The sequence below is a fragment of the Scyliorhinus torazame genome, chromosome 14 (assembly GCF_047496885.1).
Source record: "Scyliorhinus torazame isolate Kashiwa2021f chromosome 14, sScyTor2.1, whole genome shotgun sequence".
Lineage (NCBI taxonomy): Eukaryota > Metazoa > Chordata > Chondrichthyes > Carcharhiniformes > Scyliorhinidae > Scyliorhinus > Scyliorhinus torazame.
Genome location: NC_092720.1, coordinates 213288008 through 213310895, shown reverse-complemented (window position 1 = coordinate 213310895; position 22888 = coordinate 213288008). Strand labels below are relative to the sequence as shown.

At 51.0% G+C, this 22888-nt stretch overlaps 1 protein-coding gene across 2 annotated transcripts in view; it reads left to right on the top strand.

Annotated features, from left to right (window-relative positions):
* Window positions 1–6283: 6283 nt before the first annotated feature.
* Window positions 6284–22888, top strand: part of LOC140390473 (butyrophilin subfamily 1 member A1-like) — a 391546-nt gene continuing 374941 nt past the window's right edge. The window contains exons 1-2 of one of the 2 annotated variants that reach the window (XM_072475628.1): window positions 6284–6920; window positions 21602–21682. The gene's annotated coding sequence lies outside the window, so the exon portion shown is untranslated. The remainder of the gene's footprint in view (window positions 6921–21601; window positions 21683–22888) is intronic. The other variant, XM_072475627.1, reaches the window with a different exon arrangement.

Sequence of the window (22888 nt, the reverse complement as noted above, 5' to 3'; positions counted from 1 at the left end):
CTCCAGCATTGGAGAATATCGAACCAAGTGATTGGGACCAAGTACAAGGTCCGCCCTGAGAGGCGGGAAGCCCCTGGGGACTATAAGAATAGGGGCCAAGTTCAAATCGACCCTTCTTCTCCCGGCTGCACCCTTCTTCTCCTCTCCGCACCCTTCGAGACCCTTCTGCAGACCTTCTACAACAGCCGCAAGAAACAGTAAGTCTTACTCCAACGCTCGCTACGAGATAGGCACTCCTGGCTATCGACCTGTACCAGCTTTGAATCCCGCAGGCTCAGAACCCATACGAAAGGCTATTTGTTTCCCTGACCTGGTGGGCCATTTCCAAAGTTAAGTATTGGCCTGTTAGTTGTAGGAAGTAGCTTAGAAGTAGAATTAATGTATAAGTATTGATTGCTGTACATAATAAATGTGCGTTGATTTCACTCTTACTAAGCGGCGTGTTGGATTATTGATCATTACTCAGATTTGAACCACGTGGCGGTATCAGAAAGATACCTGGCGACTCAAGAGCAAAGGTGACAGAACAAGAGCAATTAAACTGAGGCTAAAATGAGCAACAGAACACAACACCCAGGTCTAGAAGACCCTTCAAATGTGCAAACATCCTTGCCTGCTTCCCAGGTCTATTCAAACTCCTAACGTTCTAGGTTATAAGGCGGAGAGGAAAACCTCTACCGCCTCTCTCACCATGGTCAGCCATTACATCGGTAGTTCAGCAGGCATGAAACTTTGTTACGCCACAGCGTGGAGATCCACCAATACCGCGACCTGTTCCGGTCCTCAGGCCGGACAAGTATATATTAGTGGATAACGTCAGACTACCAACTATGCCCCCTCCCTCCCCCTAACCCCGCAATTCCCAACAAAGTCATCAAATTTATACCAAATCTAAACTCTTTAACCCGAAAACCTAAGCTCGCCCTCGCCGGATATTTGCGAGTGGGAGCTGCAGAATACCCACACTTACGACTTCCCTTCTCTAGGTCCATCTCTAGCTTTCGCTGAGAGGCTCTCCAACTGACCCCATATGAAAAGTTGAGAAACGCCATGAACATTCTTCACAAACAAGAATTTGATATATAACAATCCTGTTGTAATAACCGCACTATAAGAACAATTATAACACTAGCATAATGAGAAAAAAAGTGAAGACTTGAACAGCAATAATTTTATAGCATAAGTCAGCTAAATAAACAACAATGGATAGCTTCCGAACATACAGCAATTTAACTTTTAAACAACAATAGCAATAGACTTACACAGAATTCAAATTAAGTTTCTTAAAAAAAGTGTTTGCCTCGACTGGGGAGTCAAAGAAGGGATCCTTTCCTTTGCGCGAACTCAAAGAAGAGCCAGGTAAAGTAGCCAAGCTGGATACCCTTCTTGAATAGGACAGATTTTGCCCCAATAATTGTTGCTCTTTTCTTCGCTAATTCAGTGCTAAGATCCTGGAAATGCCTGATCGAGTGATTCCCCCCCATTTAACGTCGCGGTGCTCCCTGGCCCATTGCAGGATCGGCTCTTTAACTTTGAAGTTATGGAACCTCAAGATCCTCGCTCGAGGGGGTTCCTCTGCACAAGGTCTTGGTTGCAGTGCATGATGAGGCGGATATAGCTCCGGGGGGGATTTAAGCACCTTCTCGTCCACCATTTTAAATAGCATGTCAGCTATGAATTCTGTGGGATGTTCCCTCCAGCAGACCCACGAGATGGATGTTTTGCCTTCAAGATCTGTTCTCCAGGCCAATTACTTTATTCTTTAAAAACTGATTCACATCCAGGACCGAAGACAGTGATCTGCTCACTGTGCTCAGTGAGGGTCACCTCCATATTCTTGACCGCGTCATCCCTCGCATCCATTTCTTTATCCATCCCCTCCAACAGACTTGAGGTTTGACTTAGGGACTCATCCACTGCCCTTTTGATTTCTCCAGACAGGTCCCAGTGGTGTTTTTTCAATTCAGCCGCCACAATGTGGCTGATGTCTTCAACTGATGGCCATGCAGTCGCCTGGGGGGAGGAGGGGCCCACCGCTGCCATTTTGTCTCCTGCTGACTCTAACGAAGCCTCCGAGTCTGAGGAGCACATTTGGCTCCCCCTCTCTTGTTTTTGTTATTTTTGGCGAGGTTAAGATGCTGTATGTTTCCCCTGGTCTTCACTTTAAATTTGTTTTTGGCTAGCGCTGCCTATTATTCACTTTGCAAAGCGGGTCGGGTCGGAGCATCTCCCAGTGCATGTCCTCTGCTCATATCCGCTGCTGGACGTGTGCATTCCAGGTTTTAAACCACTCGCTGTGTGAACCTGTCTCCACCACATTATCAGACAGTGCAGCCCAGACTCTAACAACTCACTGTGTGAACCTGCCTCCACTACACTGTCAGACAGTGCATTCCAGACTCTAACAACTCACTGTGTGAACCTGCATCCACCTCATTGTCAGACAGTGTATTCCCTATCCTAACCACTTGCTGTGTGAATCTGCCTCCGCCACACTGTCAGACAGTGTATTCCAGACCCTTACCACTCACTGTGTGAACCTGCCTCCACCATACTGTCAGACAGTGCATTCCAGATCCTAACCACTCGCTGTGTGAACCTGCCTCCACCACTCACTGTGTTAAAAGTTTTTTCTTCACATCACCATTGAATCTTATCCAAATTATTTTAAATCACTGCCGTCTCTTTTTCGATCTTTCCACCAATGGGAGGTTTTTCCAATTGACTCTATCCAGACCCTTCATGATTTTGAACATCTCGATCAAATCTCCTCTCAACCACTTCTCCAAGGGAAATAGTCACAGTCTCTCCAATCTTTCTATGTCACTAAAGTTCCTCATTCCTGGAATCATTCTCAAGAATATTTTCTCGTCGACTGCGTGCATCACGGCCTTGGCGATATCAGCCTTAATTCGGTTGAAGGCCTGGTGAACCTCGGCCGTTAGGGGAAAAAGAGTGAATTGAATGAGTGGGTGGGCTTTGTCCGCATAATTTGGGACCCACTGGGCGTAGTAAGAAAAGAACCCCAGGCAACGTTTGAGGGCCTTGGGGCAGTGGGAGTTCCATGAGGGGCGCATGCGGTCAGGATCGGGCCCCAGAACTCCGTTCTGGACCTCATAGCCGAGGATGGCTAAGCGGTTCGTGCAGAACACGCACTTCTCCTTGTTCTAAGTTAGGTTGAGGAGAGGGGCGGTGTGGAGAAATTTGGCAAGGTTGGCGTCATGGTCCTGCTGATCGTGGCCGCAGATGGTGACATTGTCTAGGTAAGGGAAAGTGGCCCGCAGCCCGTACCGGTCAACCATTCCGTCCATTTCCCATTGGAAAACCAAGACCCTGTTGGTGACGCCAAAGGGAACCCTAAGAAAGTGGTAAAGGCGGCCATCTCCCTCGAAGGCAGTGTATGAGCGGTCCGCCTTACGGATGGGGAGCTGGTGGTAGGCGGATTTTAGGACAATAGTTGAGAAGACCCAGTACTGTGCAATCTGATTGACCATATCAGATATGCGTGGGAGGGGGTACGCGTCGAGCTGCGTGTACCTATTGATGGTCTGACTGTAGTCCACGACCATTCTGTGTTTCTCCCCAGTTTTCACAACTACCACTTGGGCTCTCCAGGGGCTGTTGCTGGCCTCAATGATCCCTTCCCGAAGCAGTCGCTGGACTTCAGACCTGATGAAGGTCCTGTCCTGGGCACTGTACCGTCTGCTCCTGGTGGCGATGGGTTTGCAATCTGGGATTAAGTTTGCAAATAGGGAAGGTGGGTCGACCTTCAGGGTCGCGAAGCCGCACACAGTAAGGGGTGGTAGGGGCCCGCCGAATTTCAATGTTAGGCACTGGAGGTTGTACTGGAAGTCCAGGCCGAATATCAAGGCAGCGCAGAGGTTGGGGAGGATGTAGAAGCAGAAGCCACTGAACTCCACGCCCTGGACAGCGAGAGTGGCAATGCAGTACCCCCGGATTGCCACGGAGTGGGACCTGGAGGCCAGGGAGATTCTCTGGTTGGTGGGGTGTACCGCGAGGGAGCAGTGCCTTACCATATTGGGATGGATGAAGCTCTCGGTGCTCCTGGAGTCCAGCAGGCAGGGGCAGGAGATCTCATGCTCATCGATTTTCACATTGGTAGATGCCGTTGCTAGGGCGGGACTGGTCAATCGTGACTGAGGCGTGACCCGGCTGGTCGTCGATGGTGGCAGACGATGGGGTGCCCGGAGGGCATGGGTCCTGGTATGATGGCGGCCATGGGCCGCACGTGTCGTGGGGGAAACAAGATGGTGGCACCTGATGATCCTGGGGAGGACAAGATGGCGGCGCCCATGGGACGCAAGTTGTGGGGATCGAACAAGATGGCGGTGCCCACGGGCCGCACGTGGTCCGGGGAGGGGAAGATGGCGGCGCCCACTGGCCGTACGTGGGGGGGGGGTCTTGAACAAAAGCGGCGACCACGCGGACCTGGCACACCGCAGGGAAGTGCCCCTTCTTGCGCCCCAGGCCAGGCAGCTTTGCCGGGGGTGTTTTGGCTGCCCACAGAAGTAACATTTGGGGCCCCCGGGGTTGGTTGGCTGCCGCGCGGCAGGCGTGGGGTTGGCTGAGTGGGGACCCCAATGGGGCGGTTGTCTGCGGAGTCCACGATGCGTAGGAGGGGTGGGACGCACGGCCGGGGGTGTCGGCCTGGATGTTGCACGAAGCGACCGTCAGCGAGAGCGCTACCTTTTTGGTTGCTGCGAGGTCGAGCGTGGCCCTTTCTAAGAGGCACTGGCGGATGTAATCCGACCCTATCCCCGTAACAAAAGCATCTCTCATGAGCAAGTTCGAGTGTTCCGTGGCCGTGACGTCCTGACAGTCACAGTCGCTGACTAGGGGAATTAGAGCACGCCAGAGATCTTCCACTGACTCACCATGAAGTTGACTATGAGTGGAGAGGATGTGTCTGGCGTAGAGCATGTTAGTCCGCTAAGCGTAGTTTTCCTTCAGTAGCGCCATGGCATCTTCGTAGGTTGGTGCGTCCTGGATAAGTGGAAAGACGTTGGAGCTCAGCCGAGTGTACAGGATCTGAATCTTCTGAGCTTCCTGAATTGGGTCTGGTGCAGACCTGATGCAAGCTTCGAAACAGGCTAGCCAATATTCAAAATCCGTTTTGGCGTTGCCTGATTGCGGATCCAGCTGCAGGCGATCCGGCTTGATGCGGAGGTCCATCTTCTGCAAACTTTAGTGTAATAAATTGATGTACGATCAATTACACAAAGACGAGAGTTGGATGCAATCGAGGCTTTATTACGCTAAGATGTGTGGCCTCCGACAGCAGCTGGCGAAATGGCTCCTGTACGAGGAGCACACATATTTATACTCCGCCTACTGAGCCGAGCCAGCAAGCAGGGAACTACCCCCGTACCTGTAGTACAGGACCTTACCACAAAGCACCTAATATATACATCAGTGGCGACTACACCATGGCTATAAATTAAGCCCAGGATGCTGTCTGCTTTATTCATCACTTTCTGAAACTCTCCTGCTACCTTCAATGATTTATGTACATTTACACCCAGGTCCCTCTGCTCTTACACTCCCTTTAAAATTGTCCCCTTGATCTTGCATTGTCTCTCTGTTTTTCACAGAGATCCTCCTTGGCATTGGAGGGTCTGGTCAAGTCCAAAGGTGGTAAAGAGATTGATGAGGGTTTGAGTTCATGAACTGAGGCGGGGCTGGAGTGAGGTGGTGTTGTGATGGTGGATTTAGCTGGTTTTGGTGATGGTGAGGATTTGTGGTCTGAAGCTCTGATCCAGGTTAAATAGGGCACCCAGGCTGAAAACAATCCAGTTCAACCCAATACCGAATGTGGAGAAGGATTGGGTTCAGTGGTGAGGGATGGAGCTTTGTGACGGAGACCAGAGACATGACTTTGGACTTTTCAATGTTTATCAGGGGGAGGTTTTAACACACCCAATAGTGTTTGTTGGACAAAGCAGTTTGACAGCACGTTTCCTTCAATTTTGCATTCCTGTTATTGTTCCACACAGATTGCATATTTTCAAAGCGTTCAGCCTAAACTTTAACCTATATTTAAAATAAAAGGGAACATTCTGGATAAACTGAGCAGGTGTGGCAGCATCTGTGGAGAGAAACAAAGTTTGAAATGTGACATGAAAAAACACTTCTTCACACAGTGAGTGGTTCGAGCCTGAAATTCACGGCCTGGAAGTGTGGTGGAGACTGGTTCAGTCGAGACATTCATCAGGGAGTTCGATAATTATTTGAATGGAAACAATGTGCAGGGGTGCGGAGAAAAGGCAGGGGAATGGCACTGTGTGCCAATGCCTGTTTGGAGAGCTGGTGCAGGCATGATGGGTCAAATGGCCTCCTTCTGCCCCATAACAAATCTGTGAGTCTGAGTTAACATTTGAAGTCCAGCTCTGTGCAATTCGGGAAAAGCGGCATGTTGGACTTGACACGTTAACCGGAATTGACTGATCCGAGTTTTCCCGCCAGTGCTGCCAGCAAGAATGGTTGTTGTGAGATTGTGAGGCAGGGTCAGTGATTGAGGGAGAATGTTCTGGAATTCTGCACACCTGCTTCTCAGCCTCTTACCCAATCCAGATCTCAGTGCAAAGTGTGGAATTCAAATAGCCCCGAAAATAATGATGGTGCCGCCGTGAAATATATTCAACAACCTTCACTTTGCGAATGAAATCCTTGTTTTGAGGCGACACAGAGTGAATTGTCCGGGGATTATTATGAAATAGTGATTGATGTGCGATTACAGACTGGGTCCAAACCAGGACCCATCCCTCAATTCAGGAAGTCAGTGAAAAGCGAAAGTGAAAGTTTCCAGGGCGGGACGAGCTGTTGTCGGGAACATTTTTCCTCTTCACAGATCTGTTGGGAAAAGGCGGAAAGTCTTGGATCAGGTTGTGGGAAAGTCCGAGGTGAGTCCCAAATCTTTATTTTGGGGAGGGTTTATTTCCTGTGGGATTGGGTGTTTTTTATTCAGGCTGAAAGGTGCCGATCAAACGGAAGGAATTGAAGTGGGAGCGGCTGCAGGTTGTCCAGGGAGAAACTTTCCAAACTGTGCAGTGCTGGAGAGAGGAAGTGGCTCCTCTCAGGAGAAGGGAGCGGGAGCCAGAGGAGATTTCCAACCTGAAACCGTCAGAGTCAAACCCGCGACCAGAGAGAGAGACGGAGATGAAAAGGAGGAACAGAGTCTTGTGACGGTCATTCCATTAAACTTGACACATTTATATTTCTAATAACCCAACCCTGTCGGTAGTTGTGGCGCCTCCTTTCTGGAAACAAATCTTTAATTTCAGAGTTTCTCTTGTGCTAAAACCTCCGATTCCATTCGATGTTTCACCACTGAGAGCGGTGACTTCAGCTGCTGCACCCCCCCTTCACCCCCTGAAGCCCCCCCTTCACCCCCTGAAGCCCCCCCCCTTCACCCCCTGAACCACCCCCCTTCACCCCCTGAACCACCCCCCTTCACCCCCTGAACCACCCCCTGAACCCACCCTTCACCCCCTGAACCCGCCCCCTGAACCCGCCCCCTGAACCCGCCCCCTGAACCTCCCCCTCAACACCCCCCCCTCAACACCCCCCCCTCAACACCCCCCCCTCAACACCCCCCCCCTCAACACCCCCCCCCTCAACACCCCCCCCCTCAACACCCCCCCCCTCAACACCCCCCCCCCTCAACACCCCCCCCCTCAACACCCCCCCCTCAACACCCCCCCCCCCGAACACCCCCCCCCCCGAACACCCCCCCCCGAACACCCCCCCCCCCCGAACACCCCCCCCCGAACACCCCGCCCGAACACCCCCCCCGAACACCCCACCCCCCCCGAACACCCCACCCCCCCCGAACACCCCACCCCCCCGAACACCCCACCCCCCCGAACACCCCACCCCCCCGAACACCCCACCCCCCCGAACACCCCACCCCCCCGAACACCCCACCCCCCCGAACACCCCACCCCCCCGAACACCCCACCCCCCCGAACACCCCACCCCCCCGAACACCCCACCCCCCCGAACACCCCACCCCCCCGAACACCCCACCCCCCCGAACACCCCACCCCCCCGAACACCCCACCCCCCCGAACACCCCACCCCCCCGAACACCCCACCCCCCCGAACACCCCACCCCCCCGAACACCCCAGCCCCCCGAACACCCCACCCCCCCCGAACACCCCACCCCCCCGAACACCCCACCCCCCCGAACACCCCACCCCCCCGAACACCCCACCCCCCCGAACACCCCACCCCCCCGAACACCCCACCCCCCCGAACACCCCACCCCCCCGAACACCCCACCCCCCCGAACACCCCACCCCCCCCGAACACACCCCCCCCCCGAACACCCCCCCCCCCCGAACACCCCCCCCCCCCGAACACCCCCCCCCCCGAACACCCCCCCCCGAACACCCCACCCCCCCGAACACCCCACCCCCCCCGAACACCCCACCCCCCCCGAACACCCCACCCCCCCCGAACACCCCACCCCCCCCGAACACCCCACCACCCCCGAACACCCCACCCCCCCGAACACCCCACCCCCCCGAACACCCCACCCCCCCGAACACCCCACCCCCCCGAACACCCCACCCCCCCGAACACCCCACCCCCCCGAACACCCCACCCCCCCGAACACCCCACCCCCCCGAACACCCCACCCCCCCGAACACCCCACCCCCCCCGAACACCCCACCCCCCCGAACACCCCACCCCCCCGAACACCCCACCCCCCCGAACACCCCACCCCCCCGAACACCCCACCCCCCCGAACACCCCACCCCCCCGAACACCCCACCCCCCCGAACACCCCACCCCCCCGAACACCCCACCCCCCCGAACACCCCACCCCCCCGAACACCCCACCCCCCCGAACACCCCACCCCCCCGAACACCCCACCCCCCCGAACACCCCACCCCCCCGAACACCCCACCCCCCCGAACACCCCACCCCCCCGAACACCCCACCCCCCCGAACACCCCACCCCCCCGAACACCCCACCCCCCCGAACACCCCACCCCCCCGAACACCCCACCCCCCCGAACACCCCACCCCCCCGAACACCCCACCCCCCCGAACACCCCACCCCCCCGAACACCCCACCCCCCCGAACACCCCACCCCCCCCGAACACCCCACCCCCCCCGAACACCCCACCCCCCCCCGAACACCCCCCCCCCGAACACCCCACCCCCCCCGAACACCCCACCCCCCCCGAACTCCCCACCCCCCCCGAACACCCCACCCCCCCCGAACACCCCACCCCCCCCGAACACCCCACCCCCCCCGAACACCCCACCCCCCCGAACACCCCACCCCCCCGAACACCCCACCCCCCCGAACACCCCACCCCCCCGAACACCCCACCCCCCCGAACACCCCACCCCCCCGAACACCCCACCCCCCCGAACACCCCACCCCCCCGAACACCCCACCCCCCCGAACACCCCACCCCCCCGAACACCCCACCCCCCCCCGAACACCCCACCCCCCCCCCCCGAACACCCCCCCCCGAACACCCCACCCCCCCCGAACACCCCACCCCCCCAAAAAAAAAACCCGAACACCCCACCCGAACACACCCCCCCCCGAACACCCCCCCCGAACACCCCCCCCGAACACCCCTCCCCGAACACCCCCCCCCGAACACCCCCCCCCCCGAACACCCCCCCCCCCGAACACACCCCCCCCGAACACCCCCCCCGAACACCCCCCCCCGAACACCCCCCCCGAACACCCCCCCCCCGAACACCCCCCCCCCCGAACACCCCCCCGAACCTCTCCTTTCCCCCCCTCCCGAACCTCTTCTCCTCCCCCCTCCCCCCCGAACTCTTCCCCCCCCCCCCCACTGAACCTCTCCACTTCCCCCCCCCATCGAACCTCTTTTTCTCCCCCCCCCACCCTCCCCCACCGAACCTCTCCACTCCCCCACTTGTTTTAAGAGGGATAAGTGAGGGGCTTGATTTTGTTACCGTTATGACGGCTGGTTACCGTCAACTGCTGTGGGGGCGAGTGGGGGGCAAAGTGGGGAGGTTGGTTGGGGTATGGGGTGGGGCGGGTTCAGGGATTGGTATTGGCTTTATTTTGTTTTGTAATGTTACGTGTTTTAAGTGTACAAAATGTTAAAATTTGAAGAAAAATACTTATTTAAAAAATAAAGAAGTCTAGAGTCACCAGGCAGCACGTAGCACAGTGGTTAGCACTGTGGCTTCACAGCTCCAGGGTCCCAGGTTCGATTCTGGCTTGGGTCACTGTCTGTGCGGAGTCTGCACGTTCTCCCCCTGTCTGTGTGGGTTTCCTCCGGTGCTCCGGTTTCCTCCCACAGTCCAAAGACGTGCAGGTTAGGTGGATTGGCCATGATAAATTGCGCTTGGTGACCAAAAAGGTTAGGAGGGGTTATTGGGTTACGGGGATAGGGTGGAAGTGAGGGCTTAAGTGGGTCGGTGCAGACTTGATGGGCCAAATGGCTTCCTTTGATCGAGTACAATAGATGGGTCGTTTTTTGTACAGTGTGTGTACGGGGGGTGTTTGTACAGTGTGTGCAGGAGGGTTTCCTGAAACAAAATGTTGACAGGCCAACAAGAGGCGAGGCCACGTTGGATTTGGTTTTGGGTAGTGAACCAGGCCAGGTGTTGGATTTGGAGGTAGGAGAGCACTTTGGGGACAGTGACCACAATTCGGTGACGTTTACGTTAATGATGGAAAGGGATAAGTACACACCGCAGGGCAAGAGTTATGGCTGGGGGAAGGGCAATTATGATGCCATTAGACGTGACTTGGGGGGGATAAGGTGGAGAAGTAGGCTGCAAGTGTTGGGCACACTGGATAAGTGGGGCTTGTTCAAGGATCAGCTACTGCGTGTTCTTGATAAGTATGTACCGGTCAGGCAGGGAGGAAGGCGTCGAGCGAGGGAACCGTGGTTTACCAAGGAAGTGGAATCTCTTGTTAAGAGGAAGAAGGAGGCCTATGTGAATATGAGGTGTGAAGTTTCAGTTGGGGCGATGGATAGTTACAAGGTAGCGAGGAAGGATCTAAAGAGAAAGCTAAGACGAGCAAGGAGGGGACATGAGAAGTATTTGGCAGGAAGGATCAAGGAAAACCCAAAAGCTTTCTATAGGTATGTCAGGAATAAGCGAATGACTAGGGAAAGAGTAGGACCAGTCAAGGACAGGGATGGGAAGTTGTGTGTGGAGTCTGAAGAGATAGGCGAGATACTAAATGAATATTTTTCGTCAGTATTCCCTCAGGAAAAAGATAATGTTGTGGAGGAGAATGCTGAGCCCCAGATAAGTCCCGAGGACCTGATGGGATTTATCCTAGGATTCTCTGGGAGGCCAGGGAAGAGATTGCTGGACCTTTTGGCTTTGATTTTTATGTCATCATTGGCTACAGGAATAGTGCCAGAGGATTGGAGGACAGCAAATGTGGTCCCTTGGTTCAAAAAGGGGAGCAGAGACAACCCCGGCAACTATAGACCGGTGAGCCTCACGTCTGTAGTGGGTAAAGTCTTAGAGGGGATTATAAGAGGCAAGATTTATAATCATCTAGATGGGAATAATATGATCAGGGATAGTCAGCATGGCTTTGTGAAGGGTAGGTCATGCCTCACAAACCTTATTGAGTTCTTTGAGAAGGTGACTGAACAGGTAGATGAGGGTAGAGTAGTTGATGTGGTGTATATGGATTTCAGCAAAGCGTTTGATAAGGTTCCCCACGGTAGGCTATTGCAGAAAATACGGAGGCTGGGGATTGAGGGTGATTTAGAGATGTGGATCAGAAATTGGCTAGCTGAAAGAAGACAGAGGGTGGTGGTTGATGGGAAATGTTCAGAATGGAGTACAGTGACAAGTGGAGTACCACAAGGATCTGTTCTGGGGCCGTTGCTGTTTGTCATTTTTATCAATGACCTAGAGGAAGGCGCAGAAGGGTGGGTGAGTAAATTTGCAGACGATACTACAGTCGGTGGTGTTGTCGATAGTGTGGAAGGATGTAGCAGGTTACAGAGGGATATAGATAAGCTGCAGAGCTGGGCTGAGAGGTGGCAAATTGAGTTTAATGTAGAGAAGTGTGAGGTGATTCACTTTGGAAGGAATAACAGGAATGCGGAATATTTGGCTAATGGTAAAGTTCTTGAAAGTGTGGATGAGCAGAGGGATCTAGGTGTCCATGTACATAGATCCCTGAAAGTTGCCACCCAGGTTGATAGGGTTGTGAAGAAGGCCTATGGAGTGTTGGCCTTTATTGGTAGAGGGATTGAGTTCCGGAGTCGGGAGGTAATGTTGCAGCTGTACAGAACTCTGGTACGGCTGCATTTGGAGTATTGCGTACAATTCTGGTCACCGCATTATAGGAAGGACGTGGAGGCTTTGGAGCGGGTGCAGAGGAGATTTATCAGGACGTTGCCTGGTATGGAGGGAAAATCTTATGAGGAAAGGCTGATGGACTTGAGGTTGTTTTCGTTGGCGAGAAGAAGGTTCAGAGGAGACTTAATAGAGGCATACAAAATGATCAGGGGGTTGGATAGGGTGGACAGTGAGAGCCTTCTCCCGCGGATGGAAATGGCTAGCACGAGGGGACATAACTTTAAACTGAGGGGTAATCGATATAGGACAGAGGTCAGAGGTAGGTTCTTTACGCAAAGAGTAGTGAGGCCGTGGAATGCCCTACCTGCTACAGTAGTGAACTCGCCAACATTGAGGGCATTTAAAAGTTTATTGGATAAACATATGGATGATAATGGCATAGTGTAGGTTAGATGGCTTTTGTTTCGGTGCAACATCGTGGGCCGAAGGGCCTGTACTGCGCTGTATCGTTCTATGTTCTGCACTGTACGTTCTATGTTCTACGTTATTGAGGTGGGCAGGGGCGGGCGGGGGGGGGGGGGGGCTGATGTGGAGAGGGTTCAGACGGGAAACTGGAGTTGAGACCACAATCAGATCAACCTTTATCTTGTCGAATAGCGGAGCAGCTCAGTGGGGTGACTGGCCTATCGTTGCTCCTACTTCTGGTGTAATAATATTTATCAGCACCTTTAAGGTATATAACATCCTAAGGTGCTACAGAGGAACATTATAAAACAAAGAATGACACCAAGTCACAATAGGGGGTTTTTGGAACAGGTGATCTGAAGCTTGATCAAAATCGTCATTTTTAAGGAGTTTCTTAAGGCGGAAAGCAAGGTGGAGAGTTGGAGGGATGGTGTTCCAGAGCTGAAACCAGCTTTCTATTACCACATTTTTACAAAACCAAATTCAAATTCTCCAAATCACTAAGATTTGAATCCCATTCTCTGGATTATTTGTCCAAGCCACGAGATTACTAGACCTTGTCATGGGAAAGATGCATGGATGAGTTTCATCAATTTCCTTTTTTAGTTCCAAAAAGATTAAATTGCTTCACTTCAACTCCAACTTCTTCAATCTTTCCTCAGTATCACTTTCTGATACCTTCTTACAATGAGGTGGTGATTTTATCCCCGATATCTGATCTTGTTATCAGTAACTTAATTGGTTTCCGTCACCCCAACTTGCCATTGAATAATGGTGGTGGAATCTGAAACAAAAACAGAAAATGCTGGACAATCTCAGCGGGTCTGGCAATAACTGTGGAGAGAGAATAGAGCTAACGTTTCCAGTCTGAATGACTCTTTGTCAAAGCTTTGAGCTTTGACAAAGAGTCATCCAGACTCAAAACGTTAGCTCCCTTCTCTCTCCACAGATGCTGTCAGACCTGCTGAGATTGTCTAATATTTTCTGGGGGTTTTTGCCATTTAATAACTTTGGTTTGGACAAGACTTAACCAATTAAGGCAAAAGCAGGGCTCTCTGGATAGTACATTTTAAAGAAGTTTATCAAAGGAATAAAGGCATACTTTGTACAACTTCATAAGGATGTGGGTTGTACAGTAGCACAGTGGTTAGCACTGTTGCTTCACAGCTCCAGGGTCCCAGGTTCGATTCCCGGCTCGGATCTGTCTATGTGGAGTCTGCACGTTCTCCCCGTGTCTGCGTGGGTTTCCTCCGGGTTCTCTCGTTTCCTCCCACGGTCCAAAGATGTGCAGGTTAGGTGGATTGGCCATGATAAATTGCTCTTAGTGTCCAAAAAGGTTAGGTGGGGTTACTGGGTTACGGGAATAGGATGGAGATGTGGGCCGAATGGCCTCCTTCTGCACTGTAAATACTATGAATCTATTATGATCAGTCCGTAGAAACAACCCTCTCAGAACTCCTTGTTTGACAGTAATTCTCTTGGAATTGTGCCTTGGGAGTCCTCAGTACTTGGCTAGGAAGAAACCCGTGGAACGTCTCCTTTTAACCCCTCAGTGACCATCACCTTGCATCCAAGTTGAGCGTGTTGTTAATTTAATAATTGGACCTTGCTGTTGCTAAGTTAATTTAGTTGGTTCCCAGTTAGATACGCCACCAGCTTTCATTATCTGAGGTAGTAATACTATAATACTGTTTCACTTTCTCTCTCTCTCTCTGCTCCTGGACCATTCAATATTCATATTTTCAATTAATGTTTCTAAAGTCCAGTTCTTCTAAGTTTGAGATCCACTTTCGAAGTTTATCAGTTTCCAGATGCCATTGCTCGGACACCTATCTGGACTGTACGCTCTTTTCACAGACACAGAGAGCTGGATTCTCCCAAAATGGGACTATGTCCCCAGGCTGGCGTAAAAACGCTGGTGTTTTACTCCAGAGGTTCCTGTAAAAAAGATCAGCTGATTCAATGCCCTACAAGGGCCTAGCAGCGACCCGGAGTAAATCTCACAACTTTAGCTGCGGGTACGGGCCCCGCACTACCGGTTTGGAGTCCGCACATGTGCACGGCAGCGGCCTCCAGGGGCCGCGCTGAGCTCCATGGCGGACTCCGATCGTGGAGTCAGACGCAAAACTGAGACCCCCCCCCCCGATCGTCGGCGTGCTCGATCACCTAACCGCGCGTATCTAACCCCCGGGTGCCTGTAAGGCCCCCCCCCCGCCCCGGTGTCCGATCCCCCAGCCCCCCCACCAGGGCGGCCGCAGACTGTGTTCGCAGCCGCCATACCAGCATCCCGACCGGCAATAGCAGGTTAGTTCCACGCCGTCGGGAACTCGGCCGGGCGGGAGCGGAGGATCGCTGGGCGGGCCACTGACAATGGACCCCCAGCCGCGCGGCGTACTCCAGGAACACGGCGATTTTCGGGTTCCGGAAAATCGCCGGACCGGCGCCGGGCCCGATTTCGGCGTGAAAATGTATCCACCATCCCCACGCCGAACGCGGTTTCGGCGCAGGGCTGTGGAGAATCCAGCCCAGAGACTTTGACTTCCACATACTTACAGTGAAAAATTTTAAACTACAAGTGTCTCTCATGCTGTCTATCGCTGACGAGTCCATTTGTTTCCAAATGGATATAAATCCTGTCCCTGAGAATTCTCACCAATAATTTACCTACTACCGACGTGAGGCTCACCAGCCTACAGATCCTGGATTGTCCCTGCTACCTTTCTTAAACAGCGGCACCACATTAGCTATTCCCCAGTCCTCTGGAATCTCACATGTAGCCAATGAGGATACAAAGATGTCAGTCAAGGCCCCAGCAATCTCCTCCCTTGCTTCACTCAGTATTCTGGGGTAAATCCCATCCGGCCCAGGAGATTTATCTAGCTTAATATCTTTTAAAAGACCCAATGCCTCCTCCTTTTTGATGTCAACATGTCCCAGACTATCCACACACCCTACCCAAGAATCATCTTCCACAAAGTCCTTTTCTTTGGTGAACACGGATGCAAAGTATCCATTCAGTACTTCGCCTATTTCCTCTGGCTCAACACATAGCTTTCCCCCACTGTCCTTAAATGGTCCAATCCTTGCCCTGGCCACCCTCTTGCTTTTTACATATGAATAAAAAGTTTTGGGATTCACCTTAATCCTACTCGCCAAAGACTTTTCATGACCCTTCCTAGCCCTCCAAATTTCCCACTTAAGTACCTTCCTACTTTCTTTATACTCAAGGGTTTTGACTGTCCCCACATTTCTAGACCATACAAAGCCTTCTTTTTCTTTCTGACGAGGTTGACAATATCCCTCGTTATCCAAGGCTCCCTAAAATTCTCATACTTATCCTTCGTTCTCTCAGGAATGTGACTTTCCTGAATCCTAATCAACTGTCGCTTGAAAGACTCCCACATGTCTGATGTTGATTTACCTCCAACAGCCGCACCCAATCCAAATTCTTCAATTCCTGTCTAATGTTATCGTAATTTGCCTTCCTCCAGTTTAGCACCTTAACGACTGTCCAAAAGTACCCTAAAACTTACAGAATTATGGTCATTACTCCCAAAATGTTCCCCTACTGAAACCTCAACCACCTGTCCAGGCTCATTCCCCAACACCAGATCCAGTACTGCCCGTTCTCTTGTTGGAGTTTCTACATGTTGCATCAAGAAGCCTTCCTGGATGCACCTTACAAACTCTGCCCCATCCAAGCCCCGAGCACTATGTGAGTCCCAGTCAATATCGGGGAAGTTAAAATCCCCATCACAACAACCCTGTTACTTTTGCACCTATCCAAAATCTCTCTCCCTATCTGCTCCTCTGTCTCTCGCTGGCAGTTGGGGGGCCTATAATAAACCGCCAACATTGTGATTGCCCCCTTCCTGTTTCTGAGCTCTACCCAGATTGCCTCGTGTATGATCCCTCTGCCTCCACCACTCCATGTGCTCCATAAACCTCTTCATTTCCTTCGCCACTTCCATCACCTATCCCGACCTCGGGCTTGACCGGACCAAGCTTGGCTCTATAACCGTATTAAAATCCCCCTCATGATCAACTGGTGAGAGTCCAAGTCAGGAATCTTCCCCAGCACCCGCCACATGAAATCTAATTCATCCCAATTTTGAACATCAACGTTTACCAGGACCACCGTCATCCCCTCAAGCTTCCGACTCACCATCATGAACCGCCCCCTGGATCTGCCACAATGCCCCACACCTGGAACGCGACCCGCTTATTCACCAGCACCCGCCATGCACTTCGGGCAACCCCACGATCCTCACATTGTGCCTTATGGAGCAGTTCTCCAGATCCGCCACCTTTTCCTTCAGCCTCTTCTAGGTTTCCCGCATCACCCCAACGTCGGCCACCATCAAGACCAGCTGCTCCTCCACATTCTCCTCCACTTTCTACCTCCGCGAGGTTTGCTAGTGTCACACGGGAGGGTTTAAACTAGTATGGCAGGGGGGTGGGCACGGGAGCAATAGGTCAGAAGGTGAGAGCATTGAGGGAGAACTAGGGAATAGGGACAGTGTGGCTCTGAGGCAGCGCAGACGGGGAGAAGTTGCTGAACACAGCGGGTCTGGTGGCCTGAAGTGCATATGTTTTAATGCAAGGAGCATTACGGGTAAGGCAGATGAACTTAGAGCTTGGATTACTACTTGGAACTATGATGTTGTTGCCATTACAGAGACCTGGTTGAGGGAAGGGCAGGATTGGCAGCTAAACGTTCCAGGATTTAGATGTTTCAGGCGGGATAGAGGGGGATGTAAAAGGGGAGGCGGAGTTGCGCTACTTGTTCAGGAGAGTATCACAGCTATACAGCGAGAGGACACCTCAGAGGGCAGTGAGGCTATATGGGTAGAGATCAGGAATAAGAAGGGTGCAGTCACAATGTTGGGGGTATACTACAGGCCTCCCAACAGCCAGCGGGAGATAGAGGAGCAGATAGGTAGACAGATTTTGGAAAAGAGTAAAAACAACAGGGTTGTGGTGATGGGAGACTTCAACTTCCCCAATATTGACTGGGACTCACTTAGTGCCAGGGGCTTAGACGGGGCAGAGTTTGTAAGGAGCATCCAGGAGGGCTTCTTAAAACAATATGTAAACAGTCCAACTAGGGAAGGGGCGGTACTGGACCTGGTATTGGGGAATGAGCCCGGCCAGGTGGTAGATGTTTCAGTAGGGGAGCATTTCGGTAACAGTGACCACAATTCAGTAAGTTTTAAAGTACTGGTGGACAAGGATAAGAGTGGTCCGAGGATGAATGTGCTAAATTGGGGGAAGGCTAATTATAACAATATTAGGCGGGAACTGAAGAACATAGATTGGGGGCGGATGTTTGAGGGCAAATCAACATCTGACATGTGGGAGGCTTTCAAGTGTCAGTTGAAAGGAATACAGGACAGGCATGTTCCTGTGAGGAAGAAAGATAAATACGGCAATTTTCGGGAACCTTGGATGACGAGTGATATTGTAGGCCTCGTCAAAAAGAAAAAGGAGGCATTTGTCAGGGCTAAAAGGCTGGGAACAGACGAAGCCTGTGTGGCATATAAGGAAAGTAGGAAGGAACTTAAGCAAGGAGTCAGGAGGGCTAGAAGGGGTCATGAAAAGGCATTGGCAAATAGGGTTAAGGAAAATCCCAAGGCTTTTTACACTTACATAAAAAGTAAGAGGGTAGCCAGGGAAAGGGTTGGCCCACTGAAGGATAGGCAAGGGAATCTATGTGTGGAGCCAGAGGAAATGGGCGAGGTACTAAATGAATACTTTGCATCAGTATTCACCAAAGAGAAGGAATTGGTAGATGTTGAGTCTGGAGAAGGGGGTGTAGATAGCCTGGGTCACATTGTGATCCAAAAAGACGAGGTGTTGGGTGTCTTAAAAAATATTAAGGTAGATAAGTCCCCAGGGCCGGATGGGATCTACCCCAGAATACTGAAGGAGGCTGGAGAGGAAATTGCTGAGGCCTTGACAGAAATCTTTGGATCCTCGCTGTCTTCAGGGGATGTCCCGGAGGACTGGAGAATAGCCAATGTTGTTCCTCTGTTTAAGAAGGGTGGCAGGGATAATCCCGGGAACTACAGGCCGGTGAGCCTTACTTCAGTGGTAGGGAAATTACTGGAGAGAATTCTTCGAGACAGGATCTACTCCCATTTGGAAGCAAATGGACGTATTAGTGAGAGGCAGCACGGTTTTGTGAAGGGGAGGTCGTGTCTCACTAACTTGATAGAGTTTTTCGAGGAGGTCACTAAGATGATTGATGCAGGTAGGGCAGTAGATGTTGTCTATATGGACTTCAGTAAGGCCTTTGACAAGGTCCCTCATGGTAGACTAGTACAAAAGGTGAAGTCACACGGGATCAGGGGTGAACTGGCAAGGTGGATACAGAACTGGCTAGGCCATAGAAGGCAGAGGGTAGCAATGGAGGGATGCTTTTCTAATTGGAGGGCTGTGACCAGTGGTGTTCCACAGGGATCAGTGCTGGGACCTTTGCTCTTTGTAGTATATATAAATGATTTGGAGGAAAATGTAACTGGTCTGATTAGTAAGTTTGCAGACGACACAAAGGTTGGTGGAATTGCGGATAGCGATGAGGACTGTCTGAGGATACAGCAGGATTTAGATTGTCTGGAGACTTGGGCGGAGAGATGGCAGATGGAGTTTAACCTGGACAAATGTGAGGTAATGCATTTTGGAAGGGCTAATGCAGGTAGGGAATATACAGTGAATGGTAGAACCCTCAAGAGTATTGAAAGTCAAAGAGATCTAGGAGTACAGGTCCACAGATCACTGAAAGGGGCTACACAGGTGGAGAAGGTAGTCAAGAAGGCATACGGCATGCTTGCCTTCATTGGCCGGGGCATTGAGTATAAGAATTGGCAAGTCATGTTGCAGCTGTATAGAACCTTAGTTAGGCCACACTTGGAGTATAGTGTTCAATTCTGGTCGCCACACTACCAGAAGGATGTGGAGGCTTTAGAGAGGGTGCAGAAGAGATTTACCAGAATGTTGCCTGGTATGGAGGGCATTAGCTATGAGGAGCGGTTGAATAAACTCGGTTTGTTCTCACTGGAACGAAGGAGGTTGAGGGGAGACCTGATAGAGGTATACAAAATTATGAGGGGCATAGACAGAGTGGATAGTCAGAGGCTTTTCCCCAGGGTAGAGGGGTCAATTACTAGGGGGCATAGGTTTAAGGTGAGAGGGGCAAAGTTTAGAGTAGATGTACGAGGCAAGTTTTTTACGCAGAGGGTAGTGGGTGCCTGGAACTCACTACCGGAGGAGGTAGTGGAGGCAGGGACGATAGGGACATTTAAGGGGCATCTTGACAAATATATGAATAGGATGGGAATAGAAGGATACGGACCCAGGAAGTGTAGAAGATTGTAGTTTAGTCGGGCAGTATGGTCGGCACGGGCTTGGAGGGCCGAAGGGCCTGTTCCTGTGCTGTACATTTCTTTGTTCTTTGTTCTTTGTTCTTTCTGGATCGCACGGCCTTGGGATTCCAGCCTCTGCTCCACTCTCTCGATACCTGCTTTAATCGGCTCCACCGCCTTGGCTCGGTCTTCCAGGGCCTCCTTCCTCTGCTGGCTGAACTCAATGTTCAGAAATTACACTAACTGCTCCGTTGACCACTGGGTGGGCAGAACAGCCCCATTGCCTTCCGCCATCCTGTCCTGGGGGGCACCTCAGAGACTCCCCTGTTCCAGCAGCTCTTTTCTTCTTGTCCCACTCCTAGTTTGTGGATCCATCCACCAGCCACACCAGGTATTCCTACACCTCTTTCCATCTACAAACTTCGCCCCTCAGACGGGGAAAGGACCAAAAAATACCACCTTGAGCCGGATCCACCAAATGTGAGACCACTCACTCCATAGCTGCCACCGGAAGTCGCCAATGTCATGTGAGAGTTCCTTTAAGAAGTGGATGTTTATAAAATACCTGTAGTGGATGTACCTTTAAGAAATGGGTGTTTATCAAATAGCTGCAGTGATGTCAAAGTGTGGGTGGAGCTGGGCTGTCTGTCTTTCACTTTTGTTCTTGAGCAGGCAGCTACAGTGTGTTTTAGTTTTGTTTTCAGAGCTGGATAGCTGCAGGCAAAGCCAGCAGCTGTACATTCATCTCTCTCTGCAATCTAAACACTGTCTCCAGATCATTTGAGAATTTCAAAGTGATAACTGCTCTCAGTAGTGAATTTAAACCTGCTGTTTTTCTGTAAAAAGGGTCTTTTGGTCTTATGGATGTTGTTAAGAAAGTTATATTGTATCTGTGGGGATTATTGGTGTTGATAGTTGTTAAGATGTTTACTGTGGGTTTATCAAGTGTTAACTGGATTCATAAATAAACATGGTTTTGTTTTAAAAGTACTTTAGATCTCTGTTGCATCACACCTGTAAAGTGGACCCTTGTGCTCCCCATAACCACAGTCTATTAAACGTTGTGGGTCAGGTGAACTCCTGATACACTTTGGTGTTCTCTAAACCTGGCCCATAACACCAAGGCTCACTACTTATTCAGTCACCTGTTTCTGATTGGTGACTATCGCAATATAGTAATTTGATGAATACAGTTGGTTAATTCAGAATGGCTTCATCAGCTCAGTGTTGCTATTAAATTGGCATGCTTAACCTTGTTAGTTTGTTACAGTGGATATGGTGTGAAAATAGCAAGACAGGGTCAAACTAAACTAAAATCAAACCACCCAAGTCTGCTCACAGAGGTTAGCAGACTGCACTGTGCTCCAAATGAGCTTGCACTAATATTCTGTAGGAGATATGATCATCTTTTGTGATTTGTTTTGTAACCCACTGCTCATGCAATCCTGTATCTTGACTTTTCCCTGCAGCTTAATACAATGATGATTGTTCAACTTTATTCACGATAATAGTCCTGGATCTATTTCCTGAACAGTATTTCTCTGCCAAAGGTTATCTTGTAAACTGCATGATTCTTTATACAAATACTGAGGAAAAGATGCCCTGTCTGAAGAACATGGACAAGTAAAGAATGTCCCCCCTGAGATTGTACATTGTCATATTGGTCTGAAATTCCTCACTCCACCATTTTATTAGAATTGTTATTTTGATTGGTTGACACATTTGCTAAAGGGGATGGAAATCGCTGAAATATTCTGCATAATCTTTCAATCTTCCATAGATATGGGAGAGGTGCCAGAGAATTGGATATTATTCATGCATGTGTTTAAGGGCAAGTTACTACAGGCCAGCTAGTTTAATATAAATAGTGGGTAAGATTTTAGAAAGAATAATCAGGGAAGAAATCAGTAGGCACTTGGAGAGGTTTGAGTTAATAAGGAGAGGCAGCATGGATTAGCATTAAAGGCTGGTTAACAAAATTCTGACTCGAGGAGCAGGAGGCTCAGTGTCAGCTTGGATATAAATTGACTTGAGGACAGACAAAAGCAGTCCTGGTCAGTGTTTATTTTTCAGATGGGAGGATGATGGGCAGTGGGGAATTGTATTTACAGCAGGTAGTCATGTGGTGGGCGCGTTTGCTCAGCAATAGGAGGGGAATGCCTGTTCCAGAGATTCATCCAGCACAGTTCCCTGAGAGTCCTCGCTCGGACCACTGCTGATACAGAGGAAAGTTTCAAAACTTGCTGATTTAAAAACAAATTCTGAGAGTACCAATTTGTGAAGATGATACAAATTGATGGCAATACGACATGTAGAAGCTAGGAAAATGGGCAGACAGGCAGCAGATGGAATTTAATACAGAGAAGTGTGAGGTGATTGATTTTGGCAGAATGGATTGGGAGAGGCAATTTAAACTTAATGACACAATTCCAAAGAGTGTGTAGAGACAGAGGGACTTTATGATGGAGATGCATTTATCTTTGAATACAGCAGGACAATTTGAGAACGTGATCAGCAAAACATGAAATGTTGGGCTCCATGAATAGAAGTGTTGAGTACAAAAGCAGGGGAGTTACGCGAAACCAAGTTCTTATGGTAAGTCACAGCGAGAATACTGCAGTCAGTTCTGGTCGCCACACTTTAGGAAGGATGTGAGAGACCCCGAGAGGCTGCAGAGGCCATTTAGCAGAATGGTTCCAGAGGTGAGGGATTTTAGTTATAAGGTTAGATTGGAGGTGCTGGGGTTGTTCTCCCTG